This window comes from Anolis sagrei, chromosome 2 (assembly GCF_037176765.1).
Source record: "Anolis sagrei isolate rAnoSag1 chromosome 2, rAnoSag1.mat, whole genome shotgun sequence".
Classification (NCBI taxonomy): Eukaryota; Metazoa; Chordata; class Lepidosauria; order Squamata; family Dactyloidae; genus Anolis; species Anolis sagrei.
The window spans coordinates 120859304-120887027 of NC_090022.1; the positions used below are offsets into that span (position 1 = coordinate 120859304).

Sequence of the window (27724 nt, forward strand, 5' to 3'; positions counted from 1 at the left end):
ACCATTTAGGGCTTTAATGTTCCATGCCAGCCCTTTAAGCTGGACCTGACAATACAAGAAGAAGACATGTAACTGTCTAGCTGTGCCTTAGTGTTAGGGGCCAAGAGACTTGCAGGGAACAGCAGCCATTGCTGCCGCTGCTGCTTTCGAGCGCTCCTCCTCCTCTTGACGCTGTGACATATGAGCCACCCCACTGCCGCTCTCCCTCGATCATTAGGTCCCTTCTTCTCCCACCACACCTTCCAAGGACTGTGAAGGCAAAAGGGAAGATGAAGTAAGGTGGCCTCACTGACTGTGTGTGTGTGTGGGGGGGGGGGGGGTGCAGGGGAGGTATGTTGTCTTCTTCCTTTTTTGAATTTAAAGGTGTTCAGTTGTTTTTGTGGGATTTTTTTTATCAGTGATGGTCACACCTTGAATTGTGAGGAGTTTTGTTGCCAAATTTGGGGTCATTTGGCCCCATAGTTTTTTTTGTTTTTAACGTATTCATGATGCACCGAGCATATATGTAACAAGTATTCCAACCACAGGTCTAACTATTCTAATGGAGAATGCAGTGCTTCATACAAAGCCTTTAGTATGGGAAAAATGCAACCCTATGCAAGAAGAACAGTTTGAAGCCACTATCCAGTGTACCTCCATCTTGTCTAAATTAAGCCTAGAATAGTTGGAAGGGCCATCTAGTCCAACCCCCTACCATTCAGGGAAAGTACAACCAAATTACCCCTGACAGATAACTATCCAGCCTCTGTTCAAGAACCTCGGGAGAAGGAGTCTCCACCATGCTCTAAGTCAGCCTTAGCTTTTTCACCCTCATCTTACAAAACCCATTTCAAGATGCACACAGCCTTCCGCACAGCCATATAATCCAGAATATCAAGGCAGGTAATCCACCATATCTGCTTTGAACTGGGTTATTTGAGTCCACACTGCCATATAACCCAGTTCAAGGCAGATAATGTGGGATTTTATACAGCTGTGTGGAAGGGGCCTAAGAATTCAACAGTCTCTGAGAGATGAATTGCTAGCTAAGCGGTAGAGTTGGGTGTTATTCATATATCAATGATACTTTCAGAAAGCATAGATACTGGTAGTGTGCTGTGAGTGGATGGGAATTAGAAATGCAGAGGTAACAATAATCTATAAATTGTCCTCATCCTGCACAATTTATTCAGAAAGTCTTTGATACTCTTAAAGAATTGGATAGTATGCTAAGCACAGCAGATGTCAGGGTGTTTGATTTGGATCTTGCCTCCAGTTCGGATGGTTTGTTTGTAAGAGCACCCATTCCGTTTTCATGTCTATGCATGCATGTGCCACAATAAATGATTGGGTCTCTTAAAGATTTCATTCAGCATGTTTACTGCCTCTTTTTATAGCAAGAATGTTTGTAAATTCCCTTTGTATCTATGAAAAATAGAAAATAAGCACATTCTCACAAATTTCAGTCTTGAGATTTCCTGCTTTGCCATATGAATTCTAAATAAATTAATAAAATGTGTCAGTCCAGCCACAGGCACCTCACATTACAAATGAACAGGTTTTTAAAATAATATTGTGAAGCACAATTGGAGCTGTACTAATATGCAGTAGTACATAAATACCATTTATATTTTTAATGCATAAAGATAACAAAATGACATAAAATATAACTGGTATTTGCATAGACTTTTCACTGTCTTCCTGTGTTGTTTTCCCTGGGGGTTGCAAAGTGCTTTACAAACAGTAGTTAAGTCTCCCCATGACCCTTGAGGCAGATTTAACAAGCACTGCCATTTCACTGAAAAAAGTTTCCTTATTTCTCTGATTACACATGAATTTCCCTTCATTTTTGACCATCTTTCAGTGTGTGCAAACTGCAGTATTGGCCCTGAAACAGACAGTGTCACCTGGATCCAAGTTTGGAATGGGTTACAGCATAAGCAACAACCACATCAAACACAGTTCTTAATGGTAATCGGCTAGTTGGCTGTGCTGGAATTCCTCGGAAAGCTTTAAATTTGTCAATTAGCATAAATTATATAGCCAGCATAGCTTGGTGGCAGCCTTCGCAGTTCTACTGGCCCCAAATGCCTCTTGGATACTGCTTGAGGGATTGCAGAGAAGTCCTTGCTAAGTGAAGGATCCTTATTCAGCAAAAGCAGGTAAGTATGGGAGGTAAGCCTCCTTTCGTGCCAGCACTAAGACCTCTAGCCATGACCCTGTGCTCTTTAGAGCCACAGCATAATTTCATAAAGTTGGATTACATCATGTGAGAGGAGCTTTCTGTCATGCCTGGATATACTTGCTGCTTGATGAAGCCCAAGCATTCTGGCTGGAAAGGAATAGTAAAATTACCACAGATTGGCTGTGTAATTGCACATATTTACTCAATTCATTCCGCATGCTGGCTGGAGTTCTCATTTTGCAGTCATGGCAGCCAAGGTGAGGTTGGGTGGGACACATATCAACTTTTCTTTTTGTCTGTCCCTCCCTTCTGCAAGAGTCAGAAGCAATAAAAGATTCATTATTTTCAAGAAGCGCTTGTCTGAAACAGACAAATTGTCCTTCCCTCCTTTACTCCTCCACCCCTTCCATCCCTTACATAAGGAGACGTGGCCGCTCTGACAATTCCTCAAAGTGAATTGTATTATGCAACACATACAACCCACTTTCTTCAGCACCTGTGTTTTGTTGCAAAGCAGATACAAGACAGTTCTGACCTGGTATATTTTTTCTTCTGTTAGTCAGGCCATCCATATGTCAAACAGGGGGATCTCTGCTACTGACCAGATTATAAAGGACAAGCTGGGCACTGCATGAACATCCATGGTACTTTTCCATAGTCTGATCTTTAATCCAATGTAGCTACAATAGCCTGCCACTCTAAGGAGATGAAGGAAGATCAGGGACAAGATTCTTCATCAGGGCTGGCCCCTCCATTATAAAGGCAGAATTACCCCAGGTAACAGACAGTTGGTAGCAGTTGACACTATTCCCTTGGTTGCCCTCAGGTAGCCTGGAAGACCCTCAGAGTCAATTGCCAATCCAGCTGCCTGTTCTCCACACAGAACAAAGGAAGACACCATCTGATCCTTTACTGCAGTTGGCAAAATATTATTAAGTCTTTCCCTTGACAACTTTTTAGCGCAACAGCAAACCCCAAGCTTTTCTTTCCATTGAAAAAAGATGTGGAAATATATAGCTTTACCAGGAATGTAAGTTTTTAGTTATCTAGTTATCAGGCTCCATTGAGAAACTTTGGTGGGCACTCAAGAGTGCAAGTCCAGTCAGTCTTTCTTGCCCCATTGTGCTTCTTACTTATGTTTTCAAAAGTTTTAGAGTTGAAAATCACCTTTCATTTGTAGCTGTTGAAACTGGCAACATTGCAGAAATCTGAAAAATTTCTTCTCATTTGGAAAAAAACTGTCCATCATAGACAAGATATGCTTCCAGTGCATTTGATGCTTTTTCTGCAGGTGTAATCGTTTCCAATTTTCTACTTTATCAGTGTGTCAGTATCTTAAAAGCATTCAATGTAAAGTTCTGTGCACTTGTTCAAGTTGAATTTGAAAGGGCCCCAATTAATAGGGAGGAACAATTCCTGAACTATTTTCCTGTGCCTTATAAACCTTTATTGAAGTTGTCTGCAAAAGAGATCCAGAAATGGAATGTGCACATTTAGCTTATAATATTCCAGTGGTGTTAGTGAAGTTGCCTGCATGTTGCTTTTACAAGTCTGCCTTGAACATATGCGAGGAATCCCACAGACTCCAACACTGATCTTGCTGTGTCAAAGATCCGCTGAAATTCTTTCACAGATTCTGTGCGCATCTCCCTGGTTTTTCTAAGAGACTGTTGACATGTTGCAGACTACAGAAGATGTCTATATCTACTATTTATAATGTTTTGCCAAGCGGAAGGCATGATGATGGAAGCTTTCTTAGGATGAGTATGGTTACTACAAATTCAGCATTCAGAACCGTTAAAAGAAGGTGTTGAACTTGGGAAGAAGGCTCACTTTTGCACAGAGGACTCTCCTTTAGTTCTTCAAGTGTTCTCATCACCATACTGTACAGTTCAACAAAACGTAAAATTGCATCATGTAACTTAACCCAATGAGTTTCATAAAGCAGAAACAAGTTGTTTTCCCCTGATTCATGGAAACAGTCTTTTATATTTTTCTTCAACAGTTCCAGTCTGGTGGATGATGATCTGAAGAATTTTCTCATAGATGATATTGTTCCTTGGCAGGTTCTGACAGGGGGAATGCTTATAAGTCTTTGCTAACTCTAGATTTAGTGAGTGAGCAGTGGAGTGGATGTAGACAGCCATGCATACTTCTGTAATATAATTACCGCACCAGTAATCTGACAATTCATATTAGCAGCTCCAGCATAACCCTGTCTACACAAGTATTGCAAAATCAGCCCAATTTTCCAGTTTTTTTTCAAAATAATGGCTGCAAATCCTCCACCTGTCATATCACTTATCCTCACAAAGCCTTCTTTTATTCCTGCAGCTTCAAGATCAACATACTTACCAAGATCTGGACTTCTTTTACAGTCAGCTTCAATAAAGGTTTACAAAATTAAACATCTGCAATATCAAAACTTGGTCACTTCTATTCTATCAGTTATTGCCACTTTTGCAATGTAAATTGGCAGAAAGGTAGGTAATGATAAAGTAAAAAGGTAGTTTCCCCTGACATTAAGTCTAGTCTCTGGAGGGGTCGTACTAATCTCCATTTCTAAGATGAAGAGCTGTCATTGTCTGTAGACACTTCCAAAGTCATGGGGCCAGCATGACTGCAAGGAACATTGTTACCTTCCCACAGAAGCGGTACCTATTGATCTACTCACATTTGCATGTTTTTGAACTGCTAGATTAGTAGAAGCTGGGCCTAACAGCAGGAGCTCACCCTGCTCCCCAGATTTGAACCACCAACCTTTCAGTCACCAAGTTCAGAGTGGTTTAACCCACTCTGCCACCAGGGGGGCTTAGTTAATGATTGTGTGAGCTAATTATCAACACTGTGTTGAGATAGTTCTTGCAGTTCTGGAGCAACTCTAAAATTTGCTTTACATAGACTTAGCATAGGGATTTGGTTAACCAGTTCAAATTCAAGAATCCGTGATACCCCCTCTTCCCACCCAGCTACAGGCTTGGCTGTATCCCATGTTGGGAGCAAAATGACCCTGTGCATCTTGTAAATACCACAGAGTCAATTCCTTTCCATTTTGGAGTATATGGCCTATTTAGATTCATAACTCCTTTATGTTTACTATTTCTGTGGAGTCACACTCCACCTTAATGCCAGCAGCTCCCACTACACTCTAAAAGCCAGCCACTAGATTGGGGGACCAAGATGCAAGGAGGATATTTCCATGACCTCTTCTGCTAGCAACTGAGCAAGGAACCATCAGAAGCAGGATCCCAGTTGCAAGTTCTTCTTGCAGCATCACTTGAGGGGGTGGAGGATCCTTCTCCTTGCGCCCTGGTTGCCTACTGAACATACTTCCTTCTCCTGATTGGAGTTGGCCCTTGAAATGGAGGTATTGGGGGAAAGAGACAGTATGTCTCTTGAACTGCTTTTTGGGGTCATCCCTTCGATGCCTCTGATGAGGTGGGTTCTGGCTCTCATGTGTTTATCTCATGTGGTTACACACACACACACTTAACATTTTTTCTTCTGTCACCAGTTTTAGATGCAAAGAATAAAGTCTGTGCTTAAATGGATCTTCTGGAAGCAGAGTCACGGTGGGAGATGAAGGCCAAAGAAAAAGATACTGTGCCTGAATGATTAGATGAAATCCTTTAGTAAGGATAACCTCTTATTCCATGCAAGTTCCCTGTGATGTTATAGAAAGGATAAAAGCAACTGCCAGCTCTACAGCAATTCATATACAGAACAAGGTCAACAGGACAGAGGTTAGCTGGACACTGATGATGGTTTCATTTCCTCCTATTTTCTTTCTGGTTTAATAATCACAAGAGGCTAATTGACCCTGCAAGTGATAATTTCAGCAAAATTAAGTATTGCAGCTGTTTTCATCAAATGAAGCAATTGGTCAAATCACAGACAAAAAGACTTCCATCTATGTGGTTGTTTGTGCAAATCATGTTTAGGCCGTGGGCTCATAATTGGGAGTTTGGGTTGTGTACTCAGCCCACTCCATCCTGCACTGTCCATTTGGATAACATGAAAATGCTATTTGTTGCATTTAGAGTTCTCTGAAATAAGGTAGTAGGTTCTTCAGATACTTAGAAGATGCTGGCTGAATTGCTCTGTTGTTCCTTCCAAGATCCAAACTATAGAGTAATAGTTCCAGCCTTCCCAGATGTGCAACAGAAAACTGGGGCAACACTCTACATCTAGTCCAGAACAGATTGAATCTCCTACAAAAATTATGCTGTTCAAACAGTTCTGGAAGTCCAAACCAATGTACCTCAAAAGCAAAAAATAATATTGGCAAGGTAGAAAGGCTGGAATCCTCTCTGAATTATATTAGCATACCTTTGGGCTTGTAGTTTTTGCATGTTTACAAAAAGCGACACCCCATATTGTATTACACAAATGCTTCCTCGTTTGCCTGGAGTACAATGGAGTGGCTTCAAGGCTAATTCAGCACATTGGACATCGTTCTGGCTCCTTGTGTGCCTTTAGAACAGCCTGGAAGAGACACTGGCAAGTCAGCACCAAACAGGTACGTGGCCACAATTGTGTGTACTTCATTTAAGCTGCCTCCAAAGATAGCAGAAGTTGCATTATACTAACCATTTATATGTCGTAATCATGGCAGAAAAAGGATTGGATAAGCCTGCTTTCATTTATTTATTTACTATATTTATATTCTGCCCTTCGCGACCCCGAAGGGGACTCAAGGCGGCTTACAGCAGAGGCAAAATTCAATGCCTTAAACAATTCAACAATTAAATAAACATTTAGTTCATAAGAAACCATATTCTTTTTATGAAACTAAGAGATAGAAATCGACTTCTCCTGTATCACATTTTCTGTAGATGCGACTGCCTTTACCTAAGACCATTTTAGCAGAAGTTCTAAAACGTGTTGTGATTACAGACTTATTTCTGCCCTTGTTCTGATGAAATGTGATGGCTCTTTTGGACTTTCATTAAAGCAAAACTTTACCAGTAGTTATATATTCCTCACACCAAAGGTAGTGTGAATTATTTCTTTGAAATATTTGTATCCCGGCTTTCCTCTACAAAATTGTCAAAGGCCATATACTAAACCTAAACAGTCCAAGGCAATTGATATGTCTATTTGGCTCAAAAACTGATAGGCATAAGTTATAAATCTCTGGGTTAAATCCAGCTGTCAGTTTCTTAAGTAGAGGAGAATTAGTCAGTCACTTAGATGTTACATTACCATTAGTTCAGCAAGTTTATTCTAGACTAGCTGTACCCGCCATGTGTTGCTGTGGCAAACCTTTCCTCCCTCTTTCTCTCCTTCCTTCTCCTCCTCTTCCCTTCCTCCCCCCCCCCTTTTCTTTCCCTTCCACTTTCTCCCCTTTCTCCCTTCTCTACCTATTCTTGGACTGCAACTCCCAGCAGTCCTTCTGATCAATCTACCTACCTACCTATCTCTATCTCTATCTAATCTATCTATCTTATCCATCTGGAGGATTGCTGGGAGTTGCAGTCCAGGAATAGGAAATTGGAAATATGCAGGGATTGGGATGCTCTCAAAGAAATCCCAGGAGAAGAAAGCTTGCAGCTTGCAAGCAGTGCATTTGGATCATCCTCCTCTCCTAAAGGGCCTGGTCTAGGGGATGCTGGGAGCTGTAGTCTGGAAGAGAGTGTGGATATGCTATTGTGTGTTTTGTTTGCCAGGGGGGTCGTTTTGCGCATGCACTGTAGAATCTCTTTGCTTTTTTGGCTTTTTAAGTCCCTTCCACTGTGTTTTTCAGTGTTTGTATGAGTGATGTTCACTTGTTGGCCTGAGAGGTGTATTGTGTCCAAATTTCATGTCAATTTGTCCAGTGGTTTTTGAGTTATGTTAATCCCAAAAATGAACATTACATTTTTATTTATATAGATGGGACTAATAGTTGGATGTATTTATTTATACTATTTGTATACTGCCCTTCTCTACCCCAAAGGGGACTCAAGGCAGCTTTAAATATGGCAACTATTCAATGCCTTTGGACAACAAACAGAATACATTTAAGTAAAAAAATTAAAATTAAAATTAAATGCACATTAAAACATATAAAACATTGCATACACTATTTAAATCACACCATCCTCAATCATAATCTGAGGCCATTCCAAAGACCTGTGAACATAATGGAAGTTACACCTGCAGTGTCAAGTTAATGCAGTTCAACACCAATTTAAGTACCATAGTTCAATGCTGTGAAATCACCAGCACCATTCGGCTGAGAAGACTAAATTGTTTGTAAAACTACAGCTCCCATGATTGCATAGCACTGAGACAGGGCAGTTCAAGTGGTGTCAAACTGTACTGTAAATCCACCTGAAATAACCAAGCCCGAGCCCTCCTTCTGTCCTGCTCCATCTCCCCCAACCAAAGAAAGGCAGCTAAATCCTGCCACTCGGGTTAGTTATGATCAGAATTGCCCCCTCTTTAAATAAATCCTGGAAGCAACAATAGCCAGAGAAAAATTATTCTGAAAGATCATTCATTTCCTCTGTTGAACCTGCTCTTTATAAACTAGTCATGTTTTATTCCTTTTGTGAACACAGGAATTGTCATCCTGGGTTAGGTGGGGTGTGTGTGTGTGTTTAAGCTTTGCCAGTTGGTGCTGGCTTTTTCCAAAGCCTTCCCCTTCCCCCCAAACAGGTGTTTCTTTCTTAATAAGTGCCCATTTGTGTCATCCATCCCCTAATTAAGCATCTGTTTCCCCAAAGCCTGACAACTTCTTTTGCTGATAATCCCAAATGGTTTGGCAGCATTATTTATAACGTCGCCATAACAAAGATACCTCTCCCCTTGGAGTCCCGTCATTGTACGAATAAGATGTAACTGTTTCCTTGGTATGATGATAACAACAAAAGTAAAATGTAATTGAAGTTCAGGCAGAATACTCCGAGCTCTGTCCTATCCAAATAACATCCATAAACTTTATGTGAAAACAAGTGAGTTTGTCCCTTCGGTGCAAAAAGCTTTGGGATAGTGTTTATGAAAAAAAAAATATTGCGACAATACATAAGCAATTATTGAAGCTGTCAACTGACTAAAATGTTTTGGTCAATTAACTATTTTGCTGTTAACCAATTGATTAATTAACTAGTCATAATAAATATTACAGAATCTCCATACAGATGATGATTTGGGGGGCGGGCAATGCTAATAAAAGTTACATTTTCCATTCTGTCACAACACATGCTGATAGATTTTTAGTTGAAAATGACCTTAAAACATATTGACTGGATGAAGATATGGATATTATTGGTTTACAACTATGCCTTCAGCATAGAAGAGAATTGTTCTGCCAGTGAAATAGTTATTTATTAAAAACTGAATTTTACATATGTAACTAGTAAGCGGATTTATTTATTTATTTATTTATTTATTTACTAGCCGTCCCCTGTCACGCATTGCTGTGGCCCAATCTGGAGATATGGAAGATAAAGTAATGAAAAAGTGTTTGTTTCTAATATATGTAATTTCTTTATGCTTGTGGGTAAACAGTATTTCTTGCTGTTTCTTGGTCAGTGTTGATGTGGAGATTGTTTGGTTTGCCTACTCTGTAACATACAACATATAAGTGTCCTTCGTTAGGGGTCCCTTTCAAATCTATCATACTATATCTCTCTCTGTGTGTATCATATATATCTATCTATATCTATGGCTGGATGGCTCTTTGTCAGGAGGGCTTTGATTACGTTTTCTTGCCCTGGTGAAGAGAGTTGGACTGGGTGGTCTTAAATATTTTCTGTTGGTCCTGGGGGTTCTCTGTGGGAAGTCTGCCCCAATGCTGTCGTAGGTGGGGTTCAGAATGCTCTTTGATTGTAGGTGTTCTGTAAACCCCAGTAACTACAACTCCCAAATGTCCACAGTGCTCTCTGGATGTAGGGGAACTACATCTCCCAAATTCAAGGTCGATGGAGGGGGGTGATCTATTTTTCCTGGGAAGGGACTTCCACAGCCAAGGGGCCACCACTGAGAAGGTCCTTTCTCTCATCCCCACCAGTCGCACCTGCGAAGGAGGTGGGACTAAGAGCAGGCTCTCTCCAGATGGTCTTTATCTTCAAGATGATTTCTATGAGGAGATACATTCAAACAGGTAAGCTGGACCGGAACCATTTAGGGCTTTATAAGCTAAAGACAGCACTTTGAATTGTGTTTGGTCACAGAGTAGAGCTGGTGCAGCAAGAGAGTTGTGTGCTCCCTGTGACCCACTCCAGTTAAAACTGAGCTAATTTTTCTGGTATGGCCTATTACCAATGCAAAATGGCTATCAGAAGGGCAGCAGAAACAGCTGCAACAGTGAATGCCAAAAAGTCCTTAATACCATCAGTACCAGCTACTACAATGGTCCTTATCCAGTTTTGCCAAATGGCAGAGCAAATGTAGGAATGGGTTGTGCACACCTTTACTCCAGTTACATGAAACCCAAACAGAAAATGGGAAACGAGAGAAAGAATGCTTAGGTCTGCGATGAATAATATAGCCAAAAGAGTTTTGAAGTTAGAGATCTATATGTTAACAAAACAAACAAGGAAACAAAAAAAAACCCCACCCTGAACGTGAAAGGTTTATAAACATTCAAATGGCAATAGCACTTAAAAGAAGTTGCAGCAGCTTCACTGGCTGACTCCAACAAAAAAGCACTTTTTGTATAGGATTCTAAGATGTACCCTATTTTTAGAGAAGTTTATATGGGGAAAAAGTTTATCAAAGAAACTGTGTTGTACCTTAAAAGGTGAACAACTAGAATGCTTAAAGATTCATGTGATCTTGCACAGAGGAAGCCACACTACGTCATGGGATCCTCTAAGTGGGTTTGTCAGACTGATGTTCAGCCAAGAAAATGTACAAGCTGCAGGGAGCCAAACAGGAGGGAAAAAAAAGAGAAGCAGCCTGGAATGGAGATTTAGAAATGAATACCAGATGGACCTTCAAAAATTTGGGAGGTGCTGCTTTGTCCCGAAAGCAGAGAGAGGGAGTGGATTAAAAGTAGTTCAACCATAAGTTGCTTTCTTAAAAAAAATCTTTCGGATCTGTAGTTCTATGTGGAGATTAATTCTCAGCACCTTTATATGCTACAGCCCCCAGGACTATTTCAGAGAATCTATAAGGCAATCCAAAAAGGAATAAAATCTCTGGAAGTCTTGAGAGTTTCCAGTTCTTTTTGTATTGATTTCCCCCATATTCTTTGGAGTCCTTCTTCAAGTGTTCTGATCTTCCCACACTTCCTACCTGTGTTCTTCCCAGTTTCTCTCTTTGTGATCATCTGCCACATCTGCACTCAGGGTATGTCTGCACAAGATGAAAATCTGTGTGAAAGCCGGTTTTTAAAACCCACTTGGAGAGGATTTGCTTCCCCACAAGCCCCCTAAAAACCTGGGCTTTCCTAGGGATGTTGGCTACATGCCATCCCGATTACAATCAAGATGGCATGCAGACACCCCAAAGCCCCCCAAATGTACCCCTAAAAATAAGGTTAAATGTACTTGGCTGCCAAAACTGTGCTCCTTTTACCCTGTGGTGTGAAGAAATGAACACACCAAGAGACTTGGGGGGGGGGTATTTTTAGGGGTAAAATTGGTTTTTTGGGGGGAGGGGGTGGGTGCCATCTTGATTTTTTGGGCTCCAGGAGCTTGAAAAACCAAAATGGTTGTGTTGATTGGGCCAAGGAATCACTTGGTGCCCAATTCACACAAGGGCCACACCTGGTAAGACCCTTATCTTATGCGGATTTAACCAGATGTTCATTCCAAATTAATTCGGTGTTGCTGGAAGCGTCATCTGGACACCTCCAGTAAAACCGAGACAGATCCCGCATTATGGGTCTGTCTGGATGGGCCCTCATGTAACAATTCAGAAATTCACCAATTAATATTGAGCCATCTTTATTATTATTCAGAAGTCATAATCAAAGAGCTAAAGTGCTTTAGCAATATTACATTATTTAAACATCATGAATATTTTAGTTTGGTGCATGATCTCTATGGAATCTCTGTCATGGAAAAATAATTATGCTTACTAGTGGAGGTCATCTTAATACAAGCAGATAACTAAGGGCACATTTACACTGACCATATAGCTTCAAACCATGGCATGTCAGCAATGCATATACATCTTATCCGGAAATGGTGAAAAACATATTGAACATTGGGGAGAGATCTAGGACAGGTCACTCTGTTCTGACTTTTTTGCTGCCTACAAATTGAGAACTCTGGTCTCCTCTGAGGCTGGTATTAAAATGAAAAGAATTTGAATAATGTGCAATAACTACATTAAAAGTGTTGCATCAATGTTTGGTATGGGAGACACTGAATGCAGTTAGGTGGAACAAAACACATAAATAGGGAATAAGACGACTACTAAGTCCCTTCTCTGGCAGCATATTTAAATGGCAATTGAATCTTCTTGCACATTTTGTTCACTCTTTAATCTCGGCATCCCAAGTCTATTTGCTCATCTGCTGTGGGAAATGTCCCCTACCATTCTGCCTTGGCTTAGGCCTTTCTGTTCTCCCTCCTTCTTGTTTTGAGGGGAAAGCAACAGAGCCCTGTTCATGCATCTCATAATAAGATGAGGAAAGTACAGTTCAAGGATCACTCTAAGCCGCAAGAGGATAAGGGCCAGCTATTGTGAAAACACCAGCATCCTGGGACAACAGATGTAAGTTCCCACTGCTGTTCAGGAACATTAAGAAATGCACAAAATGTATTGATCAGGATAATTAATTCCTTGGAAACAATCCCACAAGGGTTCCATAGCACAAACAATTGAAGAAATAGCAGCTCAAGATAAAGAAAAAAATGTTTTGATTGGAAATTTTCAAGAAATATTAAAAATTCAGAGGAAAATGATAAAATTGCCTTCTGTGCAGCACCAGTTTAGCAATACACCATGAACATACTTCTTGGCCTTTATATTCCTTTAAAATATTCTTATTTTCAGTATACGTCAAAATCTTGACCAGTGTATGTTCTGAGAAACTTCTACAACTGATTTCGTCTCACACCACATGAATGTGCAGCTAGAAATAGAAATTAAGGAAGGAAAGCTTTTTTCCTTTCTTCTCTTTTAAAAATACGTAAGTACAAAGATGGGATAAAACTGTTGGCCACTACATACAAATCTTTATCTTCCGCTACTGGAGGTACATTGCATTTTATTGTTTGGGTTCCCAATGGGACTCATTTGGCATCTCACAATATTAAACCATACCATATCAGCAAAATATATAAATTACACCTCATTATCTCTGCTTTTGATATAGTTTTAGAATGGTTCTTTGTCTGGAGGCAAAGAGGAAGAGAAAAGGCAAGGCAGTGGCTGAATGAATTCCTTGTTACCATGGAAGTGGTGAAAATACAACCCAAACTTTAGCACGGATGCTGGATTGCAAAGCAACTGATGTATGTCCTGCTACTTTTCATCCTTGGCTCCTCTTGCTATGAAAAGTCCCTCAGGTTGCCATAGTTTGCCTTAGCACTGGGACAGCCAAACTATGCTGCAAAATGCTATGTTGTAGTCCTACTGAAAGGTCAGAGTGTCACATCTGAAGATCAGAGCATAATGGGAACATAGCATAGATTCATGACTTGCCAGAGTATATATGTGCTAATGTTACAGGACACACGTTGTAGAATCACAGGGTCCACAAAATAGTTTTTCACGGAAGACAAGGTGTGCAAATGGGGTCTGTGTGCTGCATGCAAACTCTGAGCCTCTCACCAGTCCCTCAAAGTCCCCTAACTCTCAAAGTCTCAAGACAATGAAGTCCTTAACATTTAAAGAAATTAAACGAAAAGAAAAAGATTAGCAATCATTCCAAGGAGATATATCAATGAGCTCACATTATACAAAAATAGTGCAGGTTGGTTCTCATACCAGATGAGATGCTCCCTCCTGGGCACAAAGAAGACTGGGTGACTTGGAAGGCGCTGAACAGACTGCGCTCTGGCACCACAAGGTGCAGAGCCAATCTTTAGAAATGGGACTACAAAGTGGAGTCCATGACATGTGAGTGTGGAGAAGAGCACACTCACATGTCATGGACTCCACTTTGTATTTTAATATTGCGACAAATGTTTTTAATGTTTATGTATGCATATAATAAATTCATGTCCTGGCATTGAATGTTTGCTGTATATATACTGTGCTACACCCTGAGTCTCCTTTAGGGTGAGAAGGGCAGAACAGAAATGTTTTAAATAAATAAATAAATAAATAAATAAATAAATGAAATAAAATAAGCCACAGACTCCTTACTACAATGCAGCCTGAGCCCTGCCACATGCGCAGTGGAGGACCTTCTTACAGCAACACCAGAGGCACTCCAAGTGGCCAGCTTCTGGTGAAAGAAAATATATCATAACTTTGTGGTTTTTTATGCATTATAACTGTATTCTCAATTTGCTTCTGACACAATAAATAAATAAAATATGCAAACATAGAGGTGATGGAACAATGCTCAGGTATGATAGCCAAAAACTTTTGGCTGTGAAGTTTCTCTTCATGGCTACTCAAACCTTCACAGGGAAGTTTTCGTTGTACACTACTGAATTCTGCTTTAGGAAAGTTTGAAGCAAGTCTTACTCTGATAAATATGTTATAGAATAATTGATTTCTAAAGCACAAAAACAAAATGCACAAAAACATTGTGCATTGATTGTTTATTAAAGTATTTTGCTTCTTGTAAACACATGGTTATGGGAAACCTAGGTGGTACCAATTTGGTGTCTTCCTTTGACGGTAAATGCAGGAATGTTTTCTAAAATATCCATGCATACAAGTGTCCAAATCCTAAAATCATTGCTAGCCAAGTCCCATTCATTTGAACTGATCATGTGTTTACAAGTATTTTAATAAATCTGCTTGTTTTGAAAATTTATACAAATTGCTTCCATACATTGTAAAAGTGGCTCATGGGACAACTAATCCAGATTGAGGGGGGGGGGGAATCAGGATGTTGCATGTGCTGTACCTAGAGATCAGTACCTCAGTGGATTATGAAACGGATTGAAGCAGCGACTGATGGGCTATAGGAGTCCACTGAGAAGGCTCCTCATTATTCCTGCCGGGTTGCCTTTGCCTCTAGTATGTGGACATCTACGTAAGCTAGTTTGACTTTACAACCCAACAGTACTAAAACAGAGATAGGCTGTGTTAACATAAAATTAAAAATTCAGCTGTGTGCTGATCTGTTTTAGTAAGCTTGAACTCCCTTTTAACAATAGCTGCTGTCTCCCCATGGCCTATATTGTTTGTTCAGTTCTCTCATTTATGCAGTATTGTGAGTCCGGGGCCAAAACCCAGAAATTATAGTTATTGTTTATTGCCTTCCTGCTTAGTTTAAGGGTTCACCTTAGATTTGTGGCTCACCTAGGACAGACGGTAGAGCTGATACTTCAGTGCAACCCAACGGCTGCACTGTCCAAGTGGTTGGTGATGCAGACAGGAAGTCAAATCAAACATATTTATGGATAGTGAGGAACAACCAATTATTTAAGAAACTTAAGTACCTGATGCTGAAAATATAAAGGACTGAAGTTTGATTCAGGTCATAAGAGGAGGAAAGGGAGACTTTTTGCTAGGATTCAGTACCAGCCTGCATAGAACTGCACACTATTGTTATCCTACTGTAGGAGAAGTCCCACTGCACCCCAATGTTTGCTTGGAGCTGCTTTCAGTGGAGTGGAAGCTATCTAAGAAACTATAACCAGAGAGGGAAGAAAAAGAGTAAAAAAAACCCGAACAAGGAATCTTAGTATTGTGATATATTCTAAATGGGAAAAGATGGTAAATGCAGAAGGATTTGCAGAGTTTCTCTCTTCATGTACAAAAGCCCTTCTGGAAGCAATTGCTCATACTCTTCTGTGCATGGCACATCTCCTTGGGAAATGAAAAGCCTTAACAAAAAAGGGAGAGGGGGAGAGAAAGGCAAGCACTGAGCTTCATGAATTCACATTGGCACCCCAGAGGCTTAGAGAGAAGCAATACAACATAAGCCACCATTGTCAGCTGCAGCTTCGCTCTTATCCTCGCTGTACAAGGAAGCCCCATATAGTACAGGGAAAAAACTGCCCAATATTATAATTGGCTGTGCTGAGCTAAGGAGTGAGAAAGAGGAAAGAAAGAAAATGAAAAGCAAGCCGAGAAAAAAAAGGGGGGGGGGGGAGACTAACACCCCCCCCCCCAACTCAATGGGAAAACACTACAATCCAAGGCACGCAGTGTGAAACCAACCCATGTACAACATTGTCTGGGTAAATTGATGGGCCTGCTTTATTCCCCCGTTTGCATTAAGTAGCTTTGTAGTGTTAGCCCTGTTCTTGAAAGATAACTTCACCTTTCACCCTTTAAGCTCTGAGACACTCCTAAAAGTACTGGTATGCTATTAGAATAAGAGGGAGCAATGTTAATTCCCAAGTCCTCTGCTTTCTCCTCCCTCCTTGTCACCATTGTGTGTTGTGTATGTCCTTCCCCACCTCCCACCTCCCACCTCCCCAGTTATAAAGCATTACCTTATTAAAAAGAAAACATATCTTGGAAATATCAGATTGCCTTTCAATGTCAACGTTGCAACAGGCTTCCTTCTCTTGACAAGGTGCAGGCAAGCGGTGTGTGATTTCTAGCACTTGTCCTTGCACCTCTCCTTGTCATTTGCTGCTGTCTCTCAAAAAATAGGCAGCGTTTGCAGCATTGTTCATCATCACATTTGTCTCATTTGGTTGACGAAAGATAAATTAAAATGAAATTAGCTCAGGTGTGGGGAGAGGGAATCATGAGTGGCTGGCTTGTTTATATAGTCTCTTGGCCAGATACAGCTACCTCTTCACTTGGATTTGTTTACACAGAGGGAAGATAAAATTCAAGGCTATAATGATTTCCAAACAAAGAAAGTTGTCCCTGGATAAAAAGCCTGGGAAGCTTTCACAATTGCCTCTTCCATCTCACAATAACAGGCTAGGTTACCTGTTACATGAGCCTCAAGGATGCCATGCACATACACAAAAATCACCACCAAAACACAATATGAACCCCTTTCTCCTCTCACCTTTCTCTCAAGAGTGAGACTCAAGGTGGCTGGCAATGTATTAAAAACAGCTATAAAAGTATAAATACAAAATTATTAACAATTTGTAAATTATAACACAAAACATTCAGATTATTAAAATGAATTAACATTATATAAGGTAAAGGTTAAGGTTTCCCTCAACATAAAGCTTAGTCAAGTCAGACTCTGTGCTCATTTAGATTTCTACACTGAAGAGCTGGTATTCTCTGTAAATACCTCCAAGGTTATGTGGCCAACATGACTGCATGGAGCGCTGTTACCTTCCAGCCAAAGGTGTACCTATTGATCTACTCACATTTGCATGTTTTCAAACTACTAGGTTGGCAAAAGCTGGGGTAACAACGGGAGCTCACCCCATCCTGCGGATTTGAACTGTCAACCTTCCAGCCAGGAAGTTCTCCAGCTTAGCGGTTTAACCTGCTGCACCACCATGGCCCCAACAATGGGTTGTTGGGGCCATTTCTGGCTGTATAGCCATGTTCTAGAAGTGTTCTCTCCTAACATTTTGCCTTCATCTGTGGCAAGCATCCTCAGAGGCAGACCAGTAATGATTTCTCTTCTGATATTTGCCTGGCAGGTTTCAAACTCATCATCTTTGTCTTTGACTCTTGTTTGTTCTACCCCTCTGGGTGTATCCTGGAGTTTGTAGCTATTTCTGTATTATGACCAGAATGAAGGCTTAGGGGGTGAGATGAGGGCATTCCTCCCCCAAAGGAGAGTTCTGCCAACTCCAGAGACATTTTCTTTCAGGACCCAGTTTTTTTTAGCACCCTTACATTTCCCATAATCATTCTCCCTTAGTAACTGCGTAGGCCTTCTGTTAGGATACCTAAACTACATTTTCCAATGTTCAGCTTCGACTATAGAAATTCCAGGACTGAAGGGAAGAAATGACCGGAGAGGGCAGAATTCTTATTAGGATGGGATAATGCTCACATTTTATCTCTGGAGCAGCCTGTGACATTTTGCTGCCAGAGGCTAAGGACAAATGTCTATCTTTCTGAGTCAAAATGGACAGCTAAAACTTTCTTCACTTCTGTTGACAAGGCAGAACCTTCTACCCCTACTGAAGGCAGCAGAGCATCTGTGGAAAGCCAGGGAAGATCAGATGGAGGAGACACCATTGTGTCCTCCTGGCATTCACTACCATCACTACCTGGCTCTTGGCATCTATTGCCATCTTTTGCTTAATAGTATAGCTTACGTTTCTTCTTCCAGTGTTCTTAGTAAAAGGGATGCATTTATGATCCTACCTGTATCTGCTGAATGTTGACTTAGGAGTACCTACTGGGAGATAAGTAAACACTCTACAGCAGAGACCCACAAGCAATGAAGAAAGGAAATATCTTATTGCTAAGCTTCCATAGCTACCAGCTTGCTCTCTCTCTCCTCTCAGCAGATTAATTATTCTTCTTAGATTAAGGATTTGCAGACAGGAGCTATCTTGATATATAATTGTAAAACACTATATAAATTGCTCAATACCACTTCCCAGTTATTCCTTTTCAGATGGGATAGCTACAGGAAGGCACAGAGTAGCGTAAATGATTACAGCTGCAAACTAAATTGAAGTGACACAGGAAAGAAGATATGAACAGGAAGTAACATGAGCTTTCCAGGGGTGACTGGCTGTAAATAGTCAAGATGGCATTTGTTACAGGAAGCCAACTGGTGAAAGGCAGAGAAGCAAGAAAGGCTTTTCCTAGTGGAAGATGGCAAAGTAGTAAGTAGCAAGAGTTCATTTTCACTATTGATAGGCTAAGCCAAAAAGGGGGAAAAGAGAAAGAGTTAGATATGACAGCCAGCATACATTATTAAATGCCAGAAATAAATTCCCAATAAATGTCATAGGTTTAATAAAAGGCATGAGAGATGCCATCTACAAGAATTGCTTGATGAAAGAAAAAAAAAGTAAACAGAGGGCCTGGCAGGGATGAAGCATCCGTATTTTGAATTGGCTTGTTTTTCCTCTTATTTCCATCGCTGGAATGAAAGGATACTTGAAAAAGTACAAAGTCCCTACTATTTCTTGATTTATTTCTGGTATTCACCTTTCAGGATACTGGAATTTTATGTGTGTGCATAGTTTAGCTGTTATTCTCTTACTGTCTGTGCATGTGTCTATCTGTCTGTGTCTCTCACACATACGCATACAGCTAAAACAGCAACTTAAAACAAATACAAACCTAGCACCGACTTTTAATTTTGACATATCAAACAAATATATCAGAATTCTCACAATGTATCTGAGTAATGCCAGTAGAGAGAGCTCAGATGCTGAAATGTGGACAGCTTGACACGGCACAGTAGAATGACTTCAGGATTTAGCAGAAGATGGATTGATAGAGGCAACAGGCTCTGAAATGTGCATGTGTGCAACACCCACCCCCACACACAACATTTGGCTTGCATTTAGGGTGATCAGCTTGCAAAATCAGAGAATGTGTATGGCGCATTCAGTTCCTCCAAGCACTGGAAAAGAAGTTATTGTAGGTTTTTCTATCCATTCTGCTTCCATTTTGCTATCCACATTGTCCCTGACTTGACATGTAATTCAAGTCAGTATTTCATGCAGTGTAGGAAGTGAGTGAGGAAAAAAAAATGAGGGTCAGAAAAAAAGTCCATGAGGAATAAGCTAGATGATCTCCAGGAATGGGATGCAAGGGCTCGTTTCTCCTGTTTTACTTGTGTCAAGCTGAGAACCACTTTACTTGTGGGGATACGAAGGTGGCAGTAAAGAATCTAAGTAGTTTTGCTTTCTCTTTGCTATTTCTTAGCAGGTTTCTTAGCAGGTCGCCATACTGCCTCTGCAGTGAAACTACTTCTTCATTAATTATCTTCTAGCTCCAAACATATCCAGAAATACCTTTCTGGATTTTTTTTAGCATTTGTCTCCAACCACAGCCCATTTTAGAATGGTGCTTTCTTTCCTGATGCTGTCCATACAGAGTCCAGCAAATCTGCTAGATTTCCCCTTGATGATATGTCCCTTTTTCCATTTCCTAAGCATATTCCTTCTGAGTTTCATTGGACAATGTTCCCGCAGCTGCACAGAGTTTCTTAAATGTCCTTATTTCTAATAAATTATATAAACCACAAACAACTAATATTAACACAAAAATGTACAATAATCCAGTTAAACAATTTTCATGGGAACAATTTGCCATTGTGTCTTCAGTGCAGTTCACCCTCTATATCCACAGATCCTGTATCCATGGATTTAAGTTCTACAGTTTGAACATATTTTTAAAAGTCCAAAAGGCATACCTTGATTTTGCTATTTTATACATTTTAACTATAATTTTGTATATAATGGAACTTGTGCATTCAAAGATTTTGTTATCCATCCAGGTCCTGAAATCAAACCCCAGTGGGTACCCAGAGCCTGCTATTTCCTATGTCAGTATATTCTTGAGCATTTGGAAATCTCCTGAAGGTATGCATCTGATTATGCTCCCTTTTTACTATCCTTCCTCTTGTGAATTCCAATATGCCACTTCTACTTCATTTGTCATTTCCTATTTATTGTTTGGGATTAACAGACCGCATATAGTCACTGTCCCACACCCCTCCCCATTTCCATGCTGATTTAAGGAGTCTTGTGCATCAAGATATACCAGCAGTATATACCAGCAGTCCCACCCATCTGCACTCATATTTCCACCATACATTAAGCTCTTGATCAGAGATCTATAGAATTGCAGAGTTGGAAAGGGGTTTGAGGGTCATCTAGTCTGGTGACAGGCAAAGATAGGCAAATCGTAATGTTGCTGGATGACAACTCCCAGCAATTTTCACCATTGGCTATGCTGGTTAAAGTCTATAGCACTGATTCTTAACCTATGAGCCGCAGGCCACCCAAGGGCTGCAAGGATGAAAATCTCATTGCCAAGCCTCTTTCCTCATTATTTATTTATTATATTTTATTTATTTTATTTCTAGTCCTTTCGCACCGCCTGCCACTCCTTCTCTGTCACTCCTTCTCTGTCACCGACCATGGCATATGTTCTGTATCAGAAGCTAGAGCTGATGTGGTCTATCCAATGCAATATTCTGAATCAGCACTCCAAACCGAATCCAAAGTTGACCAAAAACAGTTTCATAGCTCTTTTGGTATTAATGTTGGAGAGTGGTCCCTGGTCAAAGTGGTCCCTAGTCAAGTAGTCCCTGGTCAAGTGGTCCCTGGTCAAAAAGAGGTTGGGAACCACTGGTCTATAGGAATCTCTGTCCAGCAACATCTGGCAGGCTATACTCTGCTTTAATCTGACCTTCTGTTTAACTGCAGGGTCTTATCTGCCAGACAAGATGCAACTACCCAATCTGTCTCAGGGAGAAGAGACACCATCCAGACCCACCACAGTTTGTTCATCATGTAACCAAGACTGATGAAGGAGCTCATCCATGGGATAATGCACCGAGGAACAACCCTCTCTGGAAGGGTTCAAGAAAAGAAAACTAAGTAAAAAGTCAATTCAAAGTGCAGTGAGCTTCTGGGATAATGATCAGTGGGAACAAGAACAAATCAATTGTAGCAAAAGGCTGCTATGCTGAGATACTTATGTGTCTAAGACAGTGAAAAGCCACTAATCAGTGGGCTATAAAATATTCATATCTGCAGTCAGCCATACAAGGCAAAGATGCTATGCCAAGGAGTTAGTGGCAGCATCGAAAGAGAAGAAGCGATGCTTCGCTGCATGTATTACAGGAGGCCAGAGCTGAATGCGCCAGTGAGATGAAACTCTCTCTAGGAGGTAGAAAGTTATTTATCACCAGCTCATTTATAAATGAGGTATCTATCTCTTGTGTTGTCCCCACGTTTCTCTGTCGCACCTCTCACTCTTCTTGACTTGCAAGATCAAGACAAGGGAGACAATATTTCATTTGATATTAAAAAGTTAATGAGAAAAGATATTGTGTGTGTCACGTATATTTTAATGTCTTAATATGCAACTCAGTTCTGTGTAAGAATTCACTTTGGATTGCTGCCTTCTTGTCATAAGGTTTGTCTCAGAACTAGGTTGTATTTTCATACAAAGAAGAGGTCACTTGACAATTATATCCTTTTTCTGGAAGAACGGGTTACTTTGGGGTCATTTGTACATACTCATTTCATGCCACATATAATTCAGCACTTGGCAATACTTAAATATTTGAAATACTTCTATTAAAATCCATTGTGGCATACAATGTCTGAAGAAATCAATTGTTTCTTTTTCCTAGCTGGGGAACATGGCTTGCCAAAACTATGGCCACCAGAAAGCTAAATTTACAACAGGCTCATCACTTGATTGGGATGAATTATGAAAGAACAACTTCTTTTTTGGAAAAAAAAAACATGACATGCCATACACTGGGACAAAAATAATTCCCTGAGAGATTAAAAAAATAGTTTTAAATAATGTAGACAGATCCTGGAAAGGCTATTCATATTAATGGAAGAGGAAGAGGAAGAGGAAGCGGAAGCGGAAGAGGAAGAGGAAGAGGAAGAAGAAGAAGAAGAAGAAGAAGAAGAAGAAGAAGAAGAAGAAGCCTGGCTCAACAGCAGTATGTGTGAAAAAGATCTTGTAGTTCTGGTGAACAACAATTTAAACATGAGCTAACAATGTCATATGGCAGCTTAAAATGCCAATGGGATTTTGGCCTACATAAATAGGAGTCTAGTATCTAGATCCAGACAAATCATGCTGTCTCTCTATTCTGCTGTGGTCAGACCATACCTGGAATACCGTGTCCAATTCTGGGCACCACAATTGAAGGGAGATGTCGACAAGTTGGAATGTGTCCAGAGGAGAGTGACTAAAATGATCAAAGGTCTGGAGAACAAGCCCTGTGAGGAGCACCTTAAATAGCTGGGCATGTTTAGCCTGAAGAAGAGAAGGCTGAGATGAGGGCCATGTATAAATATGTGAGGGGAAGTCATAGGAAGGAGGGAGCAAACTTATTTTCTGCTGCCCTGGAGACTAGGATGCAATGGAACAATTGCTTCTGTTAAGGGTGCTTTGAATGAGATTTTCCTGCTTCTTGGCTAGAGGTTGGACCAACTCTAGGATTCTATTATTCTATGGAAAAGAAGAAGAGGAGGAGGAGGAGGAGAATAGTCTAATAAAAGATAATTATAACTTCTATTCTTCTAATTCCATTGAATACCAAACATTAAGCATTTTAAACAAATTTTGAACATTTTATCTGTAAATTAATAAATGAAATGTTTTCACACTGCCAATTATTTACTTTAACCAGTTTAAAGAACAGACTTTCCAGGTTAGTCAACAGAATGTCTGGATATCTATCATTTTGGCCCTGCTGCCATACATCTTCTTGTCTTTCTCTCACATATTATCCGGATGAGACACAGGAGAGCTTGACTTTGCACTGTCTGGGAGCTGTCTGGAGAGGAAAGGCAGGCTCTGATGAAAGATCAGGTTCTGAATGTTAGGATCAAAATTCGGGATCAAACAACACAATGGAGTGTTTTCACCTTGCTCAGCCTGTGTCATATTTTTCCCTCATTGGTGCGTCCAACAGATATAATTTTCCAGCTAATGAGAAAAAACCAAAAGTTTCTCTTTACATACCAGAAGAAAGGAGAGAGAAAAAATCTGAACCTTTCCAGCTGGTCAGGTCATGTCTGAGAGCAACAGGGAAAGAGCCAACAGGGAGCATGAGAGATAGCAAGCGGTGCTTCTAACCCCCTCTTTGTGATTGGCTGCCAAGGAAGGAATGAGGCTGGCATCCTATTTTTAGATGCTTTTGCAGCAGGCTCTTATGTCACAGGACGGGCGAGGCAGGGACTTGGCTGCTGCACTTGAGGATGATTTCCAGCCAGTGTTAAATCCCAAGCTGAAGGAACCCTGAGCTTTTTGAAATCAATCGCAGCTATGCAAAAACATAATTTTATACACTCCCGGTATTGCCAACAACAAAAATACCACGGCAAATGAATATTTAGGGAGAGCCACAGAGAAGCTCAAAGGGAGAATCCAATGCTGTCCATTTCTTCTCTTCTGCTTATGAGCAAATAATTCCCGGGAGACATACACATTCCTGATCTAGAGGAAGATTATAGTACAAGGGAACTTTACTGATCATGGCAGAGCTCTTGGCCCAGATTTTCATAACATTTGGCAACCAAATTGGGTAGCAGAAAACAGCCCCTCATAGGGGAAGGGAAATGCAAGTTGGGATGACCCCACAAACCTAAAGTTTAGAATAAAATGCTGCACATGTAATTCCCCAATATTTTTCTAACATTGGCGCATTGTACATACGTGCAGTCATCTGGCTGCATGGGCCTCCTCAGGCTTTTATGCAGCCCTCAATCTTTCACACACCCCAAGCTGTCTGTTTTAGGCAAAGAAGATGAATTGCTTTTAAAAAAATCTTCCTGGGATGGCAAGTCATTTTTAAACAGAATGGAGGCTACATATTCCACAATTCCAGATCAAAGGTTTTTCCAAACCAAAAGCACACCTTTGGCTGCTTAAGGGTACTTTTGGTAATCTGTGCATCCTCCAGAAACTCCCAAAGACATAAACCTGTCCATGGAGCTGCACAGCTGCCAACCTTTCCTACAGCAAGAGGTAGGAAAGGCGGGCCTTTTTCTTCCCTGGACTTTGCACACTTGCACCCCAGGCCATTTTCATGCAGTCTCAACTTATATTTATGTATGTGTGCATGCATTTTATTTATAACCCAAGCTTCTCCCAATATGGAACCCAAGGCAGCTAATAAGGTAAAGTTAAAACTCAACTTTTGGGCTCTGGCTAGTACAAAAGTGTAAACAAACCAATTAAACAAACAATGACATTTAAAACGTTACTTAGAAAAAAACTAGGTAAATTCATACCAGGAGAAATGATCTGTCAGGCAACCTAGACCTAAGCCATTCACCTGGGAAGAATCTACACGGTAGAATCAAGGCAATTTGACACTACATTAACTGCCATGGCTCAGTCATGGGAGTTGTAGTGTGTAGAGGCTCCAGCATTCTTTGGCAGAGGAGGATAAAGACATTATACAACTGCAACTCCCAGGATACCATGCATTGAGCCATGGCAGTTAGTGATGTCAAATGTCATTAATTTGCGGTATAGATCAGGGGTCCCCAAACTAAGGTCCGCAAGTCAGATGCGGCCTTCCAAGGTCATCCCCCGCCATCCTAAACTTTAGACTTAGGGTTGCCTTAAGTCTGAAATGACTTGAAGGCACAAAACAACAATTCTAATTAACTTGATTATCTCATCAGCCAAAAGCAGGCCCACATTTCCCATTGAAATAGTAGTACACTTCTGTTGGTTAAAATTGTTCTTCATTTTAAATATTGTATTATTCTTTCATGTTTTCTTCCCACTACAAATAAGATAAGTGAAGCATGCATAGGAATTTGTACATTTTTTTCCAGACTATATTCCGGCCCCCCAACAGCCTGAGTGACCATGACCTGGCCCTCTGTTTAAAAGGTTTGAGGACCCTTTGTGTAGATGCATCCCTAGAGCTCTGACACTCTCATGATCCATTGTGATTTGCACTTGGTTCTCTTTCAGGAAGTGTGTGTGTGTGTGTGTGTGTGTGTAGGATAGGATAGCACTGCTGACACACACTATATAAATTAATTCCAGGTTAGCATCTATAGAAAGCCTGTACAGCTTGTGGCCTTCCAGATGTTTTTGACTTCAACTCCCAGAAGCTCTAGACAGCTTGTTCAAAGGTCATTCAATGGAATTCTGGGAGCCAAAGTACAAAACACCTGGAGGACCATGTGTTTTTTAGGTCTGATATATAGTAATAAGACAGCAATGTGAAGTGGAGAACTTGACTAAAACACAAAAAGAGATTCCCATTCAGATAAATGATGTACACCAATGCAAACAAAAAGGATGGAACCAACAGCCTCAGGTATTTTCGATCCTTTCAACAGGACTTTAATCCAAGCTGCTGTATGAAAGTTCAAATGCATCTGCAAAGTCAAGCTGAGTTTGAGAGATAAGTTTCACCCAGATTGGAAATGTGACTGCTCTTTGCGTCAAAGGGTGAAGAGAACTGATGAGAAGTATGCAAGAACTATTTTTGAAGAACAAAAGCAAACAAACAAAGACAAAAATCGGATGCCTGACCTTAGCTGTGTTACCAAAAATGCCCTCCCGGTATCATGTTTCATGTGATCAGTTCAAGGAATGTGGCTGGTACTCTCTCTTTCCTCTTCCTCTCAGACTGGAGCTCAGATGTTAAGAAGAGAAGCTTAGAATTTGGATAATGAACACCACCACCAAAAAATCCTCTTAAAATATTCCAAGGATTAGTTTATTATGCAATTGCACTCCTGGGGCTTAGTGACAGTCATACTTTGAGAGGCCTTATGTGTCAAATCTCATTTGTATGGCCCAAGAGTTTTCAGAGGAGTGTGCTTCTAGGGCTGGCTGAGCAGGGAGAACTTGTTTCTTTCTTGAGGAGGAAGGCTGACACAAATGAACCAGGGCTTTTTTCTGTGGCCTCTAGTGCTTCTAGTCCTGGTCCAATTCTTTTGTCTCAAGCAGAGACTAAACTTCATGCTAGAGGAAGAAATGTCTTTCCTATGAAGGAGCGCAAAGTATTCAAAAGGGCTCACTACTACTCCACCACTATCCCAGAGAAAGCATTGGCAAGCTCACGGCCAATCCCTATGATTCACCCTACCCACAGTGATTCGCTATAAGGAAGGACCCCTTAGAGCAATGGTTCTCAACCTGGGGTCCCCAGATGGTTTTGGCCTACAACTTCCAGAAATCCCTGCCAGTTTACCAGCTGTTAGAATTTCTGGGAGTTGAAGGCCAAAAACATCTGGGGACCCCAGGTTGAGAACCACTGCTAGACCAAGGTTGTTGTGAAAAATAAAGTTATGAAGAGTTCATAGGAGTAGGGGCAATGCAGTGGAAGTTTGGGATGTCACCCCAAATTTCAGAATGCCAGCACATTTGCACTTGCTGCATCTTCTCCTTGGTCGGCTAAGATTAATTCTTGAAAAAAGCTTTGCTCAACAATTCTAATACTAATTCCTGTCTTCATCTACTACATTCCTTTTCATTCTACAGATACATGAGCCATATAGTAGTACAAGATGCAGTGGTAACTACCATCTTGGATAGCTTTAAAATGGTATTGGACAAATTCCAGAGGATTGGGGCCCTTCTACACTGATCATATAATGCAGTTTGAAGCTGACTTGAGGCCACGGTGGCCACAAACATGCACTAGCAATGCGTGCTGCAGCACAGATCTAAGGGAATGCCACACATTTTTAAAAGTCTCCAGAAAGTCTGATTTTTTTTCAAACAAAATGTGCTGTAGATACCAGTGTATTCCGGATCTAGGGAGAAATCGGATTCACAAAATGTGGAGTACATTGTGGACTCTTGCCCCTGCCGAAATCCAGCAAATAATCTCTATGGGGACTACTGAAAAGTTCTGTCCTCAAACCTATTCCAGGCAGGGCAATCTGATCACTGGTTCCACCTAAACTAGTT

At 40.7% G+C, this 27724-nt stretch overlaps 1 protein-coding gene and 1 long non-coding RNA gene across 6 annotated transcripts in view; one reads left to right on the forward strand and one right to left on the reverse strand.

Moving 5' to 3' along the window:
• Window positions 1–27724, reverse strand: part of TNRC6C (trinucleotide repeat containing adaptor 6C) — a 539926-nt gene that overhangs the window by 229296 nt on the left and 282906 nt on the right. The window lies entirely within an intron of this gene.
• Window positions 18872–22114, forward strand: LOC132766631 (uncharacterized). Its single transcript, XR_009630523.2, has 3 exons — window positions 18872–18948; window positions 20577–20661; window positions 21511–22114. It is a non-coding gene; the product is annotated as an uncharacterized lncRNA (long non-coding RNA).